At 40.3% G+C, this 20,163-nt stretch overlaps 1 protein-coding gene across 1 annotated transcript in view; it reads left to right on the forward strand.

Annotated features, from left to right (window-relative positions):
* Nucleotides 1-2,601: 2,601 nt before the first annotated feature.
* GRIN2D (glutamate ionotropic receptor NMDA type subunit 2D) overlaps nucleotides 2,602-20,163 on the forward strand; it is a 1,022,144-nt gene continuing 1,004,582 nt past the window's right edge. The window contains exon 1 of the mRNA XM_088457418.1: nucleotides 2,602-2,620. The gene's annotated coding sequence lies outside the window, so the exon portion shown is untranslated. The remainder of the gene's footprint in view (nucleotides 2,621-20,163) is intronic.

Below are 20,163 nucleotides of genomic sequence, written 5' to 3' on the forward strand. Positions count from 1 at the left end.
ATCATCAACCTAGTGGGTTAATGATCATATACAATATGTACCAGAGTGCAGTGTGACTGACAGGACCAAGGAGAAAGGAAAGGAGGAATCAGGACAAGACAAGAAAACAAATAATGTCTCTCACCGAGATGTAGTCAGAATGCTGGCGGTCGAAATGCTGACCGCCAGAATCCCAACACTGAAAGCCTGGCATGGGACTAAAGATAGACGTCTAAATACTGATGCCTATCATTAGCCCCACGCCAAAATCCTGACGCCCGGCATACCAAATGTAGTTTAGCCGGGCATCGGGACGTGTTAGCCGTGGTTTAGGTCTAGGCACCCCAGGGGGGATTTAGCATTAGGCAACCCCCGGGAGGGTTAGGTGCAGGCTAGGGTAAGGGGGGGTTAGGGTTAGGCACCACCGGGGGGAAGTTACGGCTAGGCACCCCCCCGGGAGGGTTAGGTTTAGGGTGCATGGAGGGGGTGTTAGGGGGGACTTAGGAACTTAGGGTTAGGCACCGCCCCCCAAGTCTTAGGGTTAGGCATCCTCAAGGGAGGGTTAGGGTTAATGGGGTGAGAGAGGAGGGTTAAATATACTTACCAGATGGTGTCAGGATTATGATATGTTGGGCTTCCAGGGTCAGGATTTGAACCAACAGTTTTTAAAAACGTCTGTATTTCATACCCAGCCCCTCTCACCAGCACTGCTCTTGTCATATTGATTGTTGTTCTCACCAGCACCTCCAAATACACCACCCACCCACACATATCCCATTCTCTTGGCTTGTCACCCTGAGTCTAAACAATAACTGTATAATACCCCTTTTACACCGGAGCTAAAACCCAGGTTTTTGAAGGGTTAACCCGGGCAGCTCCCTGGTGTAAAAGGGGAGAGAGTTGGATTGCCGGGTCGAGTGACCCGGCAATACAACCCAGGCAACTAGCAGGGTTTAACACGGGCGTAGCCCGTGAAACCCTGCTGTGAGAACAGCGCACTCTGGGTCAAAATGACCTGGAGTGCGCTGCTAGCCGGCCGATTAGTCCAGCTTCAGTGGCGCTTGGAGATGACGTCATCTCCAAGCGACCACTTTCACTCCGCAAAAGCCGGGTCTATGCAGACCCGACTGCGGTGTGAGCGGCGCTGACTCGGGAATATCCTGAGTTGGCGCCGGCAAAATTCCGGGTCTGATCCGGATAGGAACTTTGTTCCAACTCCGGGTCAGACCCGGAATTTTGGTGGAAAAGGGGTATAACTTAAACAGCACATTGGCCCTAACTAACTTTTTTTCTGTGTGAAAGGGTCAACCTGGGTTGAAATTGCTTTCTACCAGGGTCGGAGACCCAGCAATTTCGACCCGGGTTGACCCTTTCACACAGAAAAAAACCCCATGTTGATCTGCATATTACAGGGTAAAAGTGCTTTAATCAGTAATTTTGTTTTCTGTGTGAAAGGGGTATTAAAGGATCTACAGTATACCAATACTTCTGCTATGTTTATAAGAGTAAGAATGTGGTTTAGCAAGTACAGATATTTGAGAATGGAAAAAGTCAAATTGGTCTCTATCTGATGGGATTAGCTGAACAGTTCCAAACTCTACTGCTAATTGTCACAGTAATGTAAAAAAAAAGATTTCATGTTGTGTAATAACAAATTGATTTAAAGCATAAGATGTAGAGACTATTGTAGTTGGAACCTTTTTGTATTTACAGTTTATAAATACTTGCTTTCTACAAACAATCAGAAGTGGTAGATAATATTATATATTACACCTCTGTATCATCTATCCACACTTTATACGGGAAGAATACAGTAGGTATTGCTGTATAAATACCAGTGTAATAAACACTTAAAAATGTGCTAATGGTACATATGAAAAGAATACCGTCCCAAAGTCCCCTTACTCACATACCTTTATCAACACTCAGTTATGGCTCCATGGAGCATTATACCCCTTTTACACCGGAGCTAAAACCCGGGTTATTGCAGGGTTAACCCGGGCAGCTCCTTGGTGTAAAAGGAGTGAGGGTTGGATCGCCGGGTCGAGTGACACGGCAATCCAACCCAGGTAAATAGAAGGGTTTAACACGGGCGTAGCCCGTGAAACCCTGCTGTGTGTACGGCGCACTCCGGGTCTTGAAGACCTGCAGTGCGCCGCAAGCCGACCGATTGGTCCGGCTTCAGTGGCCCTTGGAGATGACGTCATCTCCAAGTGTCCACTTTCACGCCTGAAAAGCCGGGTCTATGCAGACCCGACTGCGGTGTGCTCGGCAGCGACTCGGGAATTTCCCGAGTCGGCGCCGGCTAAATTCCGGGTCTGATCCGGATAGGAACTCTGTTCAAACTCCGGGTCAGACCCGGAATTTTGGTGGAAAAAGGGTATTAGTTTAGGAGTAAAAGGAAAAACTACTACTTTCCCCATGATGCAGATTTCCATCTTAAAATCCTCTTCTGCATATGGCCATGCAAATTATATGCAGAGTTACTATACATGTGCTTTTTAGTGTTCCAGGACTTTGGAGTTATGACTGCATTAATTATGGCTCATTAACTCCCACCTACATAGCTATAGGTGTTTGTAATTAGAGCAGATTCCTTCCAGAACTGCTTGTAGAAGATAGACTACTGCCACTGTGAGAGGTAAGGGGCCTTTTACAGATATAATATGTTAGCAAATAACAATCTGAATGAAACAACCTTGTGCTGGTTGTCCACAATTTGATCAAAATGTTACTATCAATCTATTTTTTGTTCTAGATAATATATTACATTGCAAAGTCGGAGAGTTTTCTATATATATATATATATGTATTCAATTTTATTTGCCGTTTTTGTGGTTATTGTCAGATCCTGCACTTTGTATACATGTACTTTTTAAGCATTTTTTTTATTTTCAAGCACACACAAGTGATATATAGTTAGACATTCAAATGAGTCTTTTCATTTTCAAGGGGCAGTCACAGCAGTGTTCTCACTTTCACTACAATTTAGGATGTTCTTAAGTATTTGCACAGGGGCACTTCTAAATGTTGAAAGTGACTGTGCACCTGTATATGTGCAAAGTCTTTCCATCTGGCACGGTTGTACAGCATAAATGTCCTGCACCAGCACACACCTTATTTTGGAGGTTGTGAATGACCCTTAGGGGTAAATTTACTAAAGTGAGAGTTTTTAGAAGTGGCGATGTTGCCCATAGCAACCAATCAATCTATTATCTTCTAGAAGGTGCTAGTTAAATGTTAGGTAGAGTCTGACTGGTTGCTTTGGGCAACATCTCCACTTCTAAAAACTCTCACTTTTTTAGTACATAACCCCTTAGGGGTCTATTTACTAAGCAGTTTTAGGAGACAGAATGAGAAGTGATAAGAAAGTGATAAGGTGCTAGCCAATCAGCTCCCAACTGTCCTTTTTCAAACACAGCCTGTGAGATGGCAGTTGGGAGCTGATTGGCTGGCACTTTATCACTTTCTTATCACTTTTCACTCTGTCTCCTAACACTGCTTAGTAAATAGACCCCTTAGTGTCCATTGCACCTTAACAATTAAGATGATCCTTGGATACTGCACTGCAAATTTGCCTACTGTCTTTACAATCTTCTGAAAGAGTGGGTCATCCTCCTGCATCCCGGCCAATACCTAGTGAAGTCTGCAGGGCAGGGGGGCACCATTCCATAATTCTCAGCAAATTGCACCATCACGTCACCAACCCCTCTGTAAACATGATGTGCAGCATCGGACCTGACCATGTTAATCACGCGAGGGGTCCAGCAGGAGAAAGTATACAGTTGCCCGGACACTCCAGGTAGCTCTACAAACTGCAGGGTGAGTGTCCAGAGAGTTCTTTGAATGCTCTGAGCAGCATTGCAGCAGCAATACTGGCCACTGTTTCAGGCACCCTTCTAGATGCTGGGGCAATGGAGCAGCATGAGTGCCACCCCCAAGGCCCTGCACTCTGGGGGACGGCACCAATTGCACACCCTTCAAAACAGCACTGATGATTTTGGTTGCACCACTTCCTACACTGGCCACCTACTTGTAGCTACAGGAACTCCCAAAAAGGAAAAATATAAGTATACTGCACTGTGTATTGAATGGCATCTACAGTAGATTGTATAATTTGATCTTCAAAAACTATAATTGTATTATTTACTCTAATAACACTTAACTTAACAGTATAAGGCAAGATAATTAGTCATACGTTATTTTGGGGAAAGTGTGAAAATCTGATATAACTTAATATTTAATCGAATTACTGTACAGTGTCCATGAATCAAATTATTAAGAACGACAGATGCACCAGAACTTAATGAGGAACAGCTGTCAAAACTAAAGTTTCCAAATATAATTTGTAAACTGCCACACAAGTGTTTCCCAGGGGGGTTTATTTATAAACCTCTCATATAAACCGTTAGATTACTCAGAGTTTTTTTGGTGTTTGAGATATTAAAGACAATGAATGAACTTTTAGTGATGTAGAAATCTGGCTGACATTAATTCAAACAGTGTGATCAGAGCTGTCAAGTAGTTTTGTCACAGAGGCTAATGATAGCGAAGGCCTGTTTCTGAAGCCATTAGGACAGTCTTCACTTTATTTTGGTTAGTTTACAAAATCTATTTGTTTACAGTGGAGAGAGATAAAACACCAAAAAATCAGCTCCTATCTGTCATTTTTGAAGCACAGCCTGTAAAATGACAGCTAGAAGCTGATTGGTTGGTATTTTGGCATCTATTTACTATGGTTTGCATGGAGATAAAGTACCAGCCAGACAGCTCCTAACTCCCATGTCACAGGCTGTGTTTGAAAAATGGCAGTTAGGAGCTGATTGGCTAGTACTTTGTCTCCATTCACTTTATCTCCACCCAAGGCTTAGTAAATAGAGCCCTGAATCTCTTTCCACTTTATCTCTCGCCAAGGTTTCATACATCTCCTCCAATATTCCTTATCTGAACAACTGTACTAATAGAGATCTTGGTTTGTAAGGTATGACATTGCCTCATATCTCTAGTTATTCATTTTTAGTTTTGCGCCACCTAGATCTGGGGTTTACTTTGAAATATAATTGTCATTGAGTATATGAGCAACACGTAGTACAGTTCTACTCATTTTGCCTTGCCAGTTTAAGCTGTGGTGAGGTTTTTTTTTTTTTTTATTGTAAGCCTTGGAGGTTGTCTAATGATGTAATAATTCATGGACTTGTTATTTCTTCATTTAGTTAATGAAACAAAACTGTATCAATTTCTGTCTGTGGCTTTGCTTGTAAGGTTTGAGACTAACGTGGTTGCATTACTTTATAGCACCTGGTGGGCCCTAAGATGTAATGAAGTTATAGGACAGCCATGGAAGTATCCCTTTGTGGAAAAATGCTCCAAAATATTAATAATATAATTTTTTATCATCAAGAGGATATGGTGAGGAGTCTTTTCACTTTTAATGCCATGAATGGCTGTAGCTAGGAGCAACTTTTTAACTTAATTGGAAAAACATTTCTCCGACTGCTTGGCATTGTCCCGATCAGGAAGATAGGATAAAGTGTTCAAATCAGGACAGTTGGGAGCAGGGGCATAAGTTCATACCAGGTGTCCAAAGGCAGCATAAATTGTTGTGCTCCCCTCCTTCTTGGTGGCTCTGGCAAGGTGGAAGTTCACATTATTTCTCAGTGATTTCAAGGATGGGTTCCTATCGCAGCCCCTGTAACAGTGTCTTATAAATGGCACATCTGGGAGAATAAAGATTCCTTATTGGCGTGAATTGTGGGGATAAGGAAACTATATTTTTTGCATGATTCCAGTGAGGATGTTTAGTACTCCTGTATCAGGGTATTGCATAGCAAGATAGGTCAAGTGTCCATGAACTCCAGGCAGCCACCCAGGGAGGAGGACCACTAAGGGGCTGCTGAGCAACTACAGCAATGACTCTGGCAAATCACTTATAAAATGTGCAGAGAGAGATAAATCACTGCTGTCCTTGTTCAGCAGCACAATAATGGTCTGCAATTGCTCCTCCCTCCTTTGTGCCCCCCTGAAATCTGGCACCTGAAGGCCAATGCTTCCATGATTGCCCCTGGGAGTTACACCAATGGTTAGGAAGTATGCAGTACAGCACTTGCAGTCATGAATGGGTGAATAAAGGACATGCCATTTGCCCACTTACATTCACTTAAAACGAGCAAATAGAGCAGGCAATATCCATTTATACTGCTCTCAACTACAAGTGCTAGTGCATGTGAGGATAAGATTGTTGGAACTAATAACTTCTAACCCCATAAACATTTACATACATAATCAGCAAACACTGCTTTAGATGCAAGAAAGTAAAAGTTTATCCCAGGTTATACATCCTGAAGCCCACCCAACATTCGTTCAGTCACCAACTATGACAGTACACACAGTTGCTGCGCCGGCTCTTGGAGATTACATCATCACCAAGCATCGGAAACTCCAGCTATCCCCTGAATGCCAGACTGGAGCGGACTGGTGATCTGCAGAGGGTGTCCTTCTGGAAGGGTGTCTGAAGTCACAGCTACTGTATCACCAGGGGGATGGGCAGGGAGAGATTTCATCTCTCCCATATGAGACTGGGATGGGGTAAAAACCAGAAAGGCTTGGGTGGAGGCACTAGAAGAGAATAGTAACCTTGGCAGAGAATGTAACAAAGGTAAAGCCAGGGTTACATACAGAGGTGCCCATCTACATCTTTGCCGATCACGCTACAAACATGTGCACGCATCGTGCCATGCGATTACCCGCAGCAGCATATGGCGAGCAGTGCGATCGTACCATGCAATCCTATGGAGGTACATGTGCAAACCACAGTGTATTAGACTCGCTGCGAGGGATACTTAAGTTATCCAACTCGCAGCCGGGGAAACTTGACATCGGAGCAATTCATCATTGCTTCAGTGTGGGGACAGCTACTCTGAAAAATAGCTGTCCCCTCGGTTAGTATCGCAACTACAGATGTAGCTGCATTACTTACCTCCTCCCCATTGGCCCAACTATGTATGCATGAACCGAGTTCATGCATGCGCACAGCCGCCGGGGAGTCCGTGAGAAGCGGCGGAGAGATCCGCTCGGATCCCTCTTCGCATCCCTGTAACTCCTACCCATAGGAAGGAGCGGGGCTACGAGAGCAAGGGCTGTCTGAAGATGGCAATTGTACTCATGTGCAAACTTCAAAAACTTTTAGTTTTCGGAGTTTGCTGAATATCAGGGGGCCCCTGATGATGAATGGCTCGGTAACCATACGGAAACAATTTATAATTTTAGGCATAAATTTTGCCAAAGTTATGAGATTACCCACCAACGTCAAGGTAACCTTCATCGGGTAAGTCCTAAAATAATGGGGGTTCATGTCTGGAGTGTGGGGCACCCCCAAACCACCCCAGCCAAACCACCCCAGGGCACCACACAAATAAAAATAGCAGTGAAATGTTGAAGTGTTGGGTAAGTGAAAGTGGCTGCTTAGTGTTGGAAGTGTTAGAAAAATGAAAATAAATGTGTGAAAATGTAACATAAACAAAAAACAAAGAGTGATATTCAGGGGTAAATTTACTAAAGTGAGCGTTTTTAGAAGTGGAGATGTTGCCCATAGCAACCAATCAGATTCTAGCTATTATCTTGTAAAAGGTTCTAGTTGGTTGTAACTTAGATTCTGATTGTTTGCTATGCGCATCATTTCCACTTCTAAAAACTCTTACTTTAGTAAATATACCTTAAATTGTTAAAAATAAGTGTTAAGTGATGAAGTCCAGCCAGAGCAGTTTAAGGGCCCCCCAAAGTTCACTCCACAACTGACTTGGAATATAGTTCTAAATGCATATAGGTCTTACCTGTGGCTTTGCTATACAGACTATTCAGTCAGCAAATGTTAGGTCCCTATTTAAAAACATCAGAGACAGGTGGGCGGGCTGCTAGTCAAGATTGAAGGAGTCTCAGCCTTCGTGTCTGTATACATACACATAATATATTGAATATTTTAGGGGAAGGGGGTCTGGACTGCACACCCTAGCTCTTTTTAATGGGATGTGCTACCTCAGTGATTCCCAACCTCGGTCCTCAAGGCACACTAACTGTCCTGGTTTTGGTGATATCATGCTAAAGCACAGATGGTTTAATCAAAATATCTGAGGTACTAATTAAGCTGCCTGTGCTCAAGTATGGCTATCCTTAAAACCTGGACTGTTAGTGTGCCTTGAGGACTGTGTTTGGGAACCCCTGTGCTACCTAGCTGAGACTTAGTACTACAACATACTGTAAAAAATGGGGGAGAGCAAATGCACCATACAACCATCATTAATTATGCATCATACATAAAATGTGTGACATAATTTTGGCTTACCCACCAACATCAAGGTAACCTTCATCGGTTAAGTCCATAACATGATGGGAGTTCATGTCTGTGGCGTGGGGTACACCCCACACCATCCCAGCCAAACCACCCCTGGGCACCACACAAATAAAAGCAGTGAAATGTTGAAGTGTTAGGTAAGTAAAAGTGGCTGCTTAGTGTTGGAAGTGTTAGAAAAATTAAAATAAATGTGTGATATGTAACATAAATAAAAAACAGAGTGATATAAAGTGTTAAAAATAAGTGTTAAGTGGTGATGCCTCAAAGAAGTCCTGCCAGAGCAGTTCAAGGGGACTCACGCCCCAAAGGTTACCCCACAACTGACTTGCTTTATAGTTCTAAATGCAAAAAGGTAAATTTTATGCCAAAAACATATGATATATAATTAATAATGGTTGTATGGTGCATCTACTCTCCCCATTTTTTTTCTATGTTCCTACAGTATATTAACCTTATTAACATTTATTTCCAGTCATTTCCAGTCAATTTTGACCACCTCACAGCTCATAATTTTATATTCACCCATATCTGACAAAAATTGTAGTTAGCTGACTAGCTATGGTAAGAGACAGAGTAGCAGCACAAACTCATGGCAGTTTAAAAAAAAAAAAATAAGTAGGAAGCATAGTGGCACTGCAGTGGCAGTCAGGATGGCAGTTTAATATAATCAGATTTTCTTAAAAAACTTCTTTCCCCATGACCACCTGTTTGTAGATGTTGAAGTAATATCATGGCTGGCAGCAGCCGCAGCACTAGAACTTGATTGCTGCTCTTGCGCTTCTATTGACTGATTCCTGATTGGGTTTTTTTTACACCAGCCAAGAAATTATTTATATACACTTGAAAATTGTTTTGGGGTGCAGATTAAGGGTGGGACACAAATGCACACACCGTCGCTTATACTGGAAGGATAGCACACTATGATTTTTTTTCATCAATGGCTTTGTTTTATAGACACAAACAACACTTCCAATTGTTTGCATGGACTTGAAAGAACAGGTCTTTGTAAGAATAGTTTCAGGATGCAGATTAAGGGTGGGACAACACAGCTTACATGGGAAGGATAACACAATATGCAAATTTTTTGCTCTAATTACTTTATAGTTTTAGACACAGACAATATTGGCAATTGTTTGCACACACTTGGAAGAACAGGTCTTTGTGAGAATTTCAGACAAAGGTATGAAAGATGTAAGGTGCTGGTCAGTCATACAGTGTCTTTGATTATATAACAAATAATATTTATTTTATTTTATTATTTGGTATTATTATGTAAAAAAGATATAAATAAATAAATATCAGATAACAAAGAAAAAAATAAATAAATAAAACAAGAAAAAATCTTAAATAATAAGCATGTACCACATATAATTCCTAAGTATTGCATAAATACTACATAGATATATAGCTACACTTTTTATATAGTAACATTCAGTTCTACTCGATAGAGGTAAATAGCATATAAAAAGAATAACAAATAGTTAAAATATTTGCAACATCAAAGTGTCCAAGTATAACTCCATTTGAAGAGGATATTGTAATTTGAAGAAAGTGATTTTGCTGGCGCAAATATATAGATAATGTACTTCTAGATAGATGTAAAGTGGATTTGCTGCTAATTTATCTATTGAATGTGCTGTCGGAATTAAATGAGAGGGATGGTTAGGTTAAATAAATTGTGTTTTTATTCTGGTGAGGTAAAACATGTGATGAATAGTTTAAAAGAAAAGTGTTTACTCTGTATATTTTACTTATAAAACACTTGTAGATTTTTTGCATAAAAATATAGAGCATGAATATATCACACTCATATTTGCTTACATTGAGCAAAAGAGAAAAACAAGTTGAAATTTACAAGTTTTCATTAGTTTGTAAAGTAGGTTCTCTTTTTCCCTATATAACGGGGTAATGCACTTTCAGTAATGTCCTGAAAAGAACCTCTTGCCGTTAACGTAATGGCAATGATGCAGTTTGCAAAAATAGGTTTGAGGTGGTAGCTTGTATGTATTAAAGAGATGTACTGTCGCTCCGGATCCTACCTGAGTCCAGTGGGTCAGCCGCCTGTTGCTCTAAATGTCTCCAACGTGCAGGTAGATGTAGTGTGAGCAGGGGCTGTGGATGCTGCGGCTAGCCGGGTTTGCTGTTCCAACACGTGAGTTTCCAGTTCTCTCAGAGCTGTGTTTGTTTCTGTGTGTTTTCCCGGCATACCCGTAGCTCAGCTGAGCTCAATGCCGGATGGGTCTCCTGGGTTTGTATAGCACTATGTGGCGTGTGAGTCCATTCCAATGCGTTTTGATCTCCAATGGGGGGTGATCTTCATGATCTTCGTCAGTGCGATGTCATACACACGTTTTGTCTCACCAGATAAAAACACAATTTATTTAACCTACCCATCCCTCTCTTATTTAATTCCTACAGCACATTCAATAGTTAGATGTAAAGTGGATTTGCCGCTAATCACTATCTAGAAGTACATTATCTATATATTTGCGCCAGCAAAATCACTTTCTTCATAGTAAATCCCTGTGTATTTGGAAAGAGACACAACCCCATTGCCGGCAGCACTATATAGACCAATTATCCCTCACTACATATAAACCAAGGGAGAGTGCAGTAAAAATTCTCATTCTTTCTAGGATATTGTAATTTGTATACTTTTTTTGCTGAAAAAAGTGCATGTAGCACTGTCTCAGTATATTTATAACAATGTCCTTAAAAGAAGTTTAAAAAACAAGAGTGCTTTTAGATAACTCACACAGCAGTCCCAATAAAAGGATATATATAAATTATTCCAGTTTTGAAGTAATAAGACTGTGGATTTGTTAGGCGTGGGTTGCAGGGAGAGTTTAAACAGCATGCATGTATGACAATCTCAAAAACTCAATCCCCGGTGGTATCCCTTGTATTTAGAGAGTCTTTTAGGTCAAAGAACACATGCTTTACCCGGTCTCTGTGTTCTTAGTCCGGCAGTAAAAAAAAAATATAGCACCTCTAGGAAGCATAGTGGCAGTCAGGATGGCAGTTTAATATAATCAGATTTTAATTAGTTTATTTTTATGAACATTTATTTTCCCACATTTTTAGGGAGTAGCCTTTTACAATGATCACTCACAAGGTTCCCAGCTGTGCTACACACTCTTTCTGAGTACATACTGGAGGGTGAGCAGCTTATGAAAAGCAAAGCTGTTTTTTTCAAGGGGCAACAAATTGCCTTTTTTCCTCTGTGTTCAAAGGGACTGTGTGACATGCTAATTTGTACATTGTCATTAGAATAATTCTCCACCATTCTATTCATGCTTACTGTATCAGAATGAGTCAAAGTAAAGGTGGCAATAATTTTAGGACCTTCTTTCAAGCCTGACCAGATGTCATACTGTTGTTTCCCTCTGGTATGTTGAGTTGACTCATCCTCCTCACCTGTGGGTCTCTTGTGAAAGGTCAGTTTTTTTTCTGGCAGCAGCATTTTCAGGAGAAACTGCAGCAGGAGACGTCATCATGTCATGTGCCACTTGAGCTGACAACTTGCTCGCAAGGAGTTCTTTGCAGATCTTAAGATCTGTGTCAGTTGGAAAGAAATACATATTGTACAGTGGAACTTAAACCTGTCATGGTCTGGTTAATTTGTAGATCCAGCTAGGGACCCTTAGGTCTGACCAACATGCATAAGAAACAAGGTGGCTTGATGAAATTCTGGCTCATGGGGATGAACAGGAGCTAGGAATACTAGTGCCAGTGTAGGAAACACAGACTTTTGATATCCAAGGATACCGGACTGGAACCAGGGTGAACAGACCAGGTCCACTGGGCAATCCCTCGTCTAGTGACCTGTGAAGACCAGCAAGACAAGTAATATACTGCAGAAAGGGTGACCCTCTGAACTCAGAATAGTATGGTACTGGTAGATAGGAACTCAGAACTCCAAGGTAGGAATTGGAGTCTTATGTAGTCGGAGTAGAGCTTGCAAAAGCTGCATCTCTGGTACAGCTCTGATGCAAGACTTGGAATTGGAACCAGTGAGGAATTCAGAAACTGAGAGTCAGGATAGGTAATACAGCTACTGAACACCTCAGTGCACAGACTTTATACTGCACACTGAACCCTAGCCTTGGAACCAGCACCCTTCTCTGAACCAGCCCAAGTCAATATCACATGGTGCAAAGAAGCCAATACAAGTCAGTACAATAGTATAACCTGATAACCTGGACAACCAGTGAGCATAGAGTATAACAGCATAAGTAACTTGAATGCACTGTCCCAGCAGTATGTTGGAATGAGACCATGTATTATTTCTTTGTGTTATGGACGGTCTGAGAATGCTTCTCTTTGTATTCAGTGGACCAAGGTTTTCCGTACATACATAAAGTTATAAAAGAACATGCAATGTGCAGTATTTTTTTTTTATTTCAGTTAATATAAAAATGAAAATTTAATTCAATTATCATCAATAGGTCTGTCACTCCTAGTACAATTTTAATATCTCAATGAACATGAAGGTATTATACTTATATAATGGGTAAGCTCTGGCTTGTATGGATCTCCCTTTTATACCTCTAATTAGCCAAAAAAGGGGGTGACTGGAAGACACACCTGACTTACATAAGTAGGTGCAGACAAAGGCCTGTAAAGGTATCTTTATCTTTAAAACATGGGTGTCAATAATAACTGGGAACTGGGAAACGCACCTAATTCACATAGGTAATGGCAGACCCAAGCCTGTAAAGGTACCTTTCTTGGTTACACGTTCTTATCCCAACCTGGGTTGTATAGAACAAATGTCAAAAATAGCAAAAGAAGTATGGTGGTATCAGCATACCTGTACTCACAATCGTCACGGTGTTGGTAATTGCATCGAGGTATCTTTACTGTTTAACCCTCAACAGCATAGACTTAATTTTGGTGTAGGTAAAAAAACTTCATTTATTGTTACAAAAACCCGGTCATTGACAAACATCCATATATAAAAAGAATTCCACAATTTAAAAAACAGTTGGGTGAAATACCATAAAAAGATGATTTGATAAAATGCTGAAAAAGTAAAAACAAGGATTGCTACTGAGGTAGAAGAGAGGTAAGAACAAAGAAAGGTCTGGACCTGAAACAGTCCAAAAAAGATGGAAATAGGGCACATACCTCAAATCTACATCAGTATTAAATCCTTCCTCCTAGGTGGGCCTCCTGTACCAATGCGTTTCGGGACTCCTTGTCTCTTTATCAAGGTATGGAGGCTGTTATCTCGTGCTGTCCTCTTATAGTGTGTGACAATATCGTCACTACTTCTGGTTCCGGTTTTCCGAAAACCGAAAGTTGGAGGTGCGTATTTTAAAATTGTCCAGATGGCACATTTATTTCTACTGGTGGTGATTCTACACTATCCTGTCCATCTTATATTATAGCTGAGCCTCTTGGATGTTGTCCTTTTCATAATCCCGCAAACTGGAAGTCACGTGGGTCCTTCAGGGTGATCCATCTCTCTAAATGAAAATTATACCCGGAAGTCATGATGGAAATAATGGCTCATGGGTAATGTAGTTCTTAATCCTTTTTCAAACAGTTGTCATGATGATAATAAAATACAATCTTCAAAAAGATAAAATGTGCAAATAAGCCCCTTCATAATATAACTTCAATAGGCAAGCTCGAACTCCAAATCCATGTATTAAATGCTAAATATAATAAATGCTAAATATAACATATTAAATATCTTTGACATTCCTAATCTGTAAAAATACAGATGTCAAAGGTATAACTCCAAACACTGGTCCCGTCCCTTTTGTGAAAAAGTGCATATTTCTGATGTAGAAAATAATGGATATTAAATATAGTCGTAAGGTCACTTAGAACATATATACATGAATGATCTAAATCAGCATGATAATACGTTGAAAAAAATCACAAGAACCACTATAGTTCGAAGTCCTTATTTAAACCCTTTGGATTTAGGGTTTTTAGATTAAAGATGGTTTTCATCTCTATCTTTGCTAAATTATTTTCTATGTTTTTTATCCCTCCAGGAGGATTTCATGTGCTTGATGCCAACGAATCTGCGAATTTGTGTGGTGGAACATTTGTGTCGGATAGGTGGTGTGTTTGGAGCCTTTTTTTTATGTTCCGTATATGCTCCGAAATTCAAATTTTTAATGGTCTTGTTGTGCATCCAATATAAAAAAGGTCGCATGAACATTCAACTAGATAGATGACGTTCGGCATGTTGCAGGTTATAAACTCCTTGATTTTCATCTTCACTCCATTCACTTCTACTTTATTATATTTTGTGTGGTTATCTTCACATTTTTGCATCCAATGCACAACCCACACTGATGAAAACCTTTGGTCCGTATTAGTTTTTTTAAGGGTATCGGTAGGGTACTTTTAACTATATGACTCTTTAAATTCTTTGCCCTCCTATATAAAAAATGGTTTGTCAGGAATTCTACTTTTTAAGATGGGATCTCTTAGTAGTATATGCCAGTGTTTTTTGACCAATTTCTCTAATTGTTTGTGTTGGGCGTCGTATTTGGTAATGACTGCCCACTGTTGTTTAACCTTTAGTATTCCTGGTTATGTTGTTACTCCTACTCCTTTCAGGTTCGATTAGATGGGTTCTCTCTTTTTTTTATTGACTTCTTCTATTGTTCTGTTCAGGTCTTCCAGGTTGTATCCTTTTTCTATGAAGTCAATTCTCATTTGGATCATCTGATCTTCGCAATTATCATTCTTACTGCAATTCCTCTTGACCCTGAGGAATTGGCTCTTCAGAACACTTTTTTACCATTTGATGTGATGCTGGCTATGGGTATAAAAGTATTAACATACTTGGGTTTCCTGAAGGTCTTCATTTGAATAGCCCTTCCAACATAGATTGTGAGGTCTAAAAAGTTTTATATGTTCACAACTGTGTGTAAGGGTGAACGTAATATTCATGTTGTTGGTATTGAGATTTAGAAATCTTCAAGCTCTTTCTCTGTTCCTTTCCATAGTAGTAACACGTCGTCGATATGATAACATTTTAACAAGTTTGTACCCCATGCTACACCAACAAAAACATAAGTATCTTCCCACAAGCTCATGAAGATGTTGGCGTAGCTCAGGGCAAACTTGGTGCCCATGGCAGTCCCATTTTGTTGCATTTATTTCTGATGGTAAATCTGTCTTGTCCAGAGATCAAGTAATGGCTTCTAGACCTTTGTCATGAAGTTTGCAGGTATACAGTGACGTGACATCCGCTGATGCTAATCTCATCCCGTCAGTCCATATTAAGTCTTTAATTTTTGCCAGAGTGTCACCCGTGTCTTTTAGATATGAAGGTTTTTTTGTACTAATGGTTGTAAAATTCCATCCACAAAGGCAGACAAGTTGGAAGTGAGGCTATTTGTTCCTGCAATTATGGGCCTTCCTGGGGGGTTGCTAGTGCACTTGTGTATTTTGGATAGTATATATAGTGTGGGGATAATAGCATTTTCTATATTTAATATATTCACTCTCACTTTTGGAAATGCCATCTTTTTGTACATGCTCATCCAATAGTTTATGGAGTTTTTCTTTAATGCGGTTAGTGGGGTCCATTTTTAATTTCCTATATGTTGTATCTGACAATTGTCTATATATTTATTTTGTATAGTTGTCCCTGTTCATTATAGCTATTCCTCTTCCTTTGTCACAGGGTTTTATGACAATATTATCATCTGTTCCTAGAATTTTGATGATTTATCTTTCCTTTTTGGTGAGGTTAAACTTTAATTTTGGTTTATTCAATTTTTAAAGTTCTTCTGTGATGACCTTGGAGAATGTATCTATAAAGCTTCCTTTTACATGGGCTGAGTAAAAGTGCTTTGTTTCTTGTATTTGTTTTGCATGATTACTATTTCTGATCTTTGTTCTTCCTCATTATTCTTCTAATCTTTTAGTTAGTTAGTTTTCCTTTATTGCAAAGAATTCATTTAGAGTGACCTTTCTTATAAATTTGTGTATGTCAACAAATTTCTCAGAATGGTCCATGTGTGTGGTGGGTGCATACTTTAATCCTTTACAAAGGACCTTTTCCTCTTCTTTAGATAGTATCTGGTTGCTGAGGTTGAAACTATGTTTATTGGCCATAATCTTTTCTTCTTTTTCTTTCTTCTTATTTTTGGGCCTTTTTAGCTGGGCTTTTTTCATAATCCCTGCTCTACAACCTCTTTTCTATTTCTGTTCTTTTTTCTCCTTTTGATCTTAATTTCTGCTTTGGAGCCTTTCTTCTGTGTTCCAGATCCGTTCCCATCGGTGATTCCTTCTCAGCTTCCTTTCTCCTAAAAAAGGTGGTCTTCTGGTGTATGGAGTTTCTCTTGTGTTCTCTTGTTTTTTATTTTTCTCATTATTCTTCTTGTTTTTCGTCTCTGCTATATGCAAGACTTGGACTGTCAGTGGTTCCTCTCCTATATCTCTTTGGAGTTCTCATCTCTTATTTTTGTTCTCCATATGTGACCATCCAAAATGTCTGGGGTCTCGACACTCTCCTTATGTTCATATCTTCTTTTCTTTCATCTCTTATATAATTTCTTCAGCTAGACTTATTCATATAGTTTCTTCTTAGATAGGTCTCTCTTCCTGATGTCCTTCTTTTGGGTGTCCGTATCATTCTACCTGGTGTCCTGGTGTTTTTTAGATGGAAGGATGTAGATGGTCCATTTTCTACCTCATTTATATAGGTTCTCTTCACTTTAAAAGGATATCGATTTCTCCTTTTTCGGTGATGGTCCCCATATTTGTTTCTTCTTTTTGGACTCATTTCTTTGTGGTCTTTCCTGTAAGTGTTGTATTTGGGGTGGAAGTCATATCTATAATCATCTATTCTTGTTTGATATTCTCTCTTTGGACTCATAATAGATGTTTCTCTTCTGGGGATCTGTTTTAGATCTTTCTTTTTATTTTTAATTATTCCAAATTTGTAGAATTCATAGGCCCTCATTCAGAGCCACTCGTTAGCGGCAGTACGCTCGTTCTGAGCGATGTTCGCACATCTGCGCATGCGTACGGTTTTTAGTACGCATGCACGAACCAGTCAGTGCGGCCGAAAATCGTTTGTACGCTATATAGCGAGTGCCTGCTATTTTGAGTGACAGAATGAGGCGTATGTGGGTGGTAACAGGGGAAGGTGCTTGAAAACGGGGGAGTGAAATTCGAACGCAGGCGTGCTTAAAGGTCAAAACGGGCGTTTTAAGGGTGTGCATAATTAATCCAGCAGCGTCATTGCCCACGTCACTTGGTTTTTTTAAACTCAGAACTGCAAAATAGCGGTTGAAAAAACCAAACACAAGAATAGCGAGCAGTTCACATGCTGTACGATGTACTCGATTAATCTAATAAATAGCGGACATGACGTATGGTGCGAGCGGCCAGGGGGCGTTTTCATCAAATAAACGAGCGTATGTTTTGCTCGCTCATTCAGACTTAGAGGTGTGAACAGACTGCAATGTGCGAACGGATCATTTGAATAGCCACCCCTTGTTTTTGAACGAACGACCGCAAATAGCGAACGGCTCTGAATGAGGGCCATAGTCTCTTTGTAGTTTGCCTTGCTTCTTTTTAATGAAGAATTCTGTATTTTTGAAAAACAATTCAGTAATCTCTCTTTCTAGCACTGTGAAGATAGGTATGTCTTTGAAGGGTTCTATCAGTGTCTTCAAGAACTCTATTCTTTCATTTATCTCCTTCAATTTCTCTCTTCTTTCTTTGAGTATTAATTTCATAAGGGAAAATGAGCAAGTCTCTAATATTACATTCCATTCATGCCAAAAAGATTCTGTGACCTCCTGGAAGGTAGGTGGCTTGTTGATTCTCAGACCTTTTGGAATTATCTGTTCGGCTGTGTATTTTTCGAGAGTGGCAACCTCCCACCATATTTTGTTTTCTTTTATTAGCCACTCTCCTAATCTCTCCATTGCCGTCTCGAGGTTATCGTCTGTTATTTCGATCTCCTCCTTGTTGAAGTTGATCTTGAAGACTTCTTCTGTTCTCGCTTTTCTTCCTTCCCTATGATTGAACATACTGCTGCCCTGACTCCCCAAAGGGGATAGAAATAAGATATATCAGAAAAAAATGGGTTTTTGGGGAGACAATTGGGCGCTGTACTCGAAGAAGCTTCAGCCTGTCCACATTAAAAAGATTTTATCCCTTTAGGTCTACCGGATATATAAAAAAGTATGATGTGGAGAACTGGCGATGCTTTTTCTTTGATAAGGAAAGTACAAAGAAGAAATACTTATCTTAGGTTGAATTTAGATCTCTTTATTTCTTTTTGTTATGGACGTTCTGAGAATGCTTCTCTTTGTATTCAGTAGACCAAGGTTTTCCGTACATACATAAAGATACAAATGAACATGCAATGTGTAGTTTTTCTTTTTTAATTCCACTTAATATAAATATGAATATTTAATTCAATGATCACCAATAGGTCTGTCACTCCCAGTACAATTTTAATATCCCAGTGAACATGAAGGTATTATACATATATCATGTGAGGTTCTGAATTTGTTGTGGACCCAGGGTGGTGATAGAAGCAGACACAGGAGCAGACTTAAATGAAAAAGTGGGGTTTTTAATAAGTGACTGAGAAAACATGGAAACGGCAAACAAAAAGCCCTGGTATAGCACTAAAGTGCACTTGATAACTGTAGTGAGGGTTAATGAACAGATGTCCAGAAAGTGAAAGGCAGGAACAGTCCAGTATAAGTATGGTGAGCTAAAATAGAATGAAGGTATGATGAGCTGTAACAAAATGCAGGCTTGATGAGCTGCAAGTGAATGCAGGTTTGGTGAGCTGTAACTGATGCAGGCAGAGGTAGTGAAGTCCAGCTGGGAGTGAAATGAAGCAAGGTGCAGGGAAACAGCAGGTTCAGGTACTCAGGCAGGTCAGAAGGTATATGGAGGGTGCAGGGTAAGTCCAGCAGGTTGGAGCAAGCAAGGTTCAGGCTAGTAGCATAACCGACAGGCAGGAAGATAAGGCACAGGTACTCTCTCTCAGCCGCAGCTGAGAAACACATTGCACTGGCAAAGGAAGGAAGGCTCTGGACCTTCCTAAACACAGTGCCATGCTGTGACTGGCTGGAATGAGCACATGACCTACCAGGATTGGACAGCTGGGATCACATGGCTGCAAGCAAGATGGTGGCGCCCATGCCAACGCAACGGAAACACCGCCAGACCTCACCAGGCCTAGTGACAATGTGCCCGCACAGGACCACGTGCAGCCAATGCCCCTCGCCAAACACCAGGACCACTGCCAGAGACCCCCCTCCACAACGACCTCACAGGTAATACCCGGCGGGTACCATGCCGAGGAACCCTGGCCATAACATATCATGGGTAAGCTCTGGCTTGTATGGATCTCCCCTTTATACCTCTAATTAGCCTGTAAAGATATCTTTCTTGGTTACACATTCTTATCCCAACCCAGGTTGTATAGAACAAGTGCCAAGAATTGCAAAAGAAGTGTGGTGGTATCAATGTATCCGTAACTCACAATCGTCACGGTGTTGGTAATCACAGGCTTGGGTCTGCCATTACCTATGTGAATTAGGTGTGTTTCCCAGTTATTATTGACACCCACATTTTAAAGCTAAAGATACCTTTACAGGCCTTTGTCTGCACCTGTCTATGTAAGTCAGGTGTGTCTTCCAGTCACCCCCTCTTTTGGCTAATTAGAGGTATAAAAGGGAGATCCATACAAGCCAGAGATTACCCATGATATAAGTATAATACCTTCATGTTCACTGGGATATTAAAATTGTACTAGGAGTGACAGACCTATTGATGATCATTGAATTAAATTTTCATTTTTATATTAAGTAAAATTAAAAAAA

This window comes from Taudactylus pleione, unplaced genomic scaffold (assembly GCF_031769625.1).
Source record: "Taudactylus pleione unplaced genomic scaffold, aTauple2 ptg000041l, whole genome shotgun sequence".
Lineage (NCBI taxonomy): Eukaryota > Metazoa > Chordata > Amphibia > Anura > Myobatrachidae > Taudactylus > Taudactylus pleione.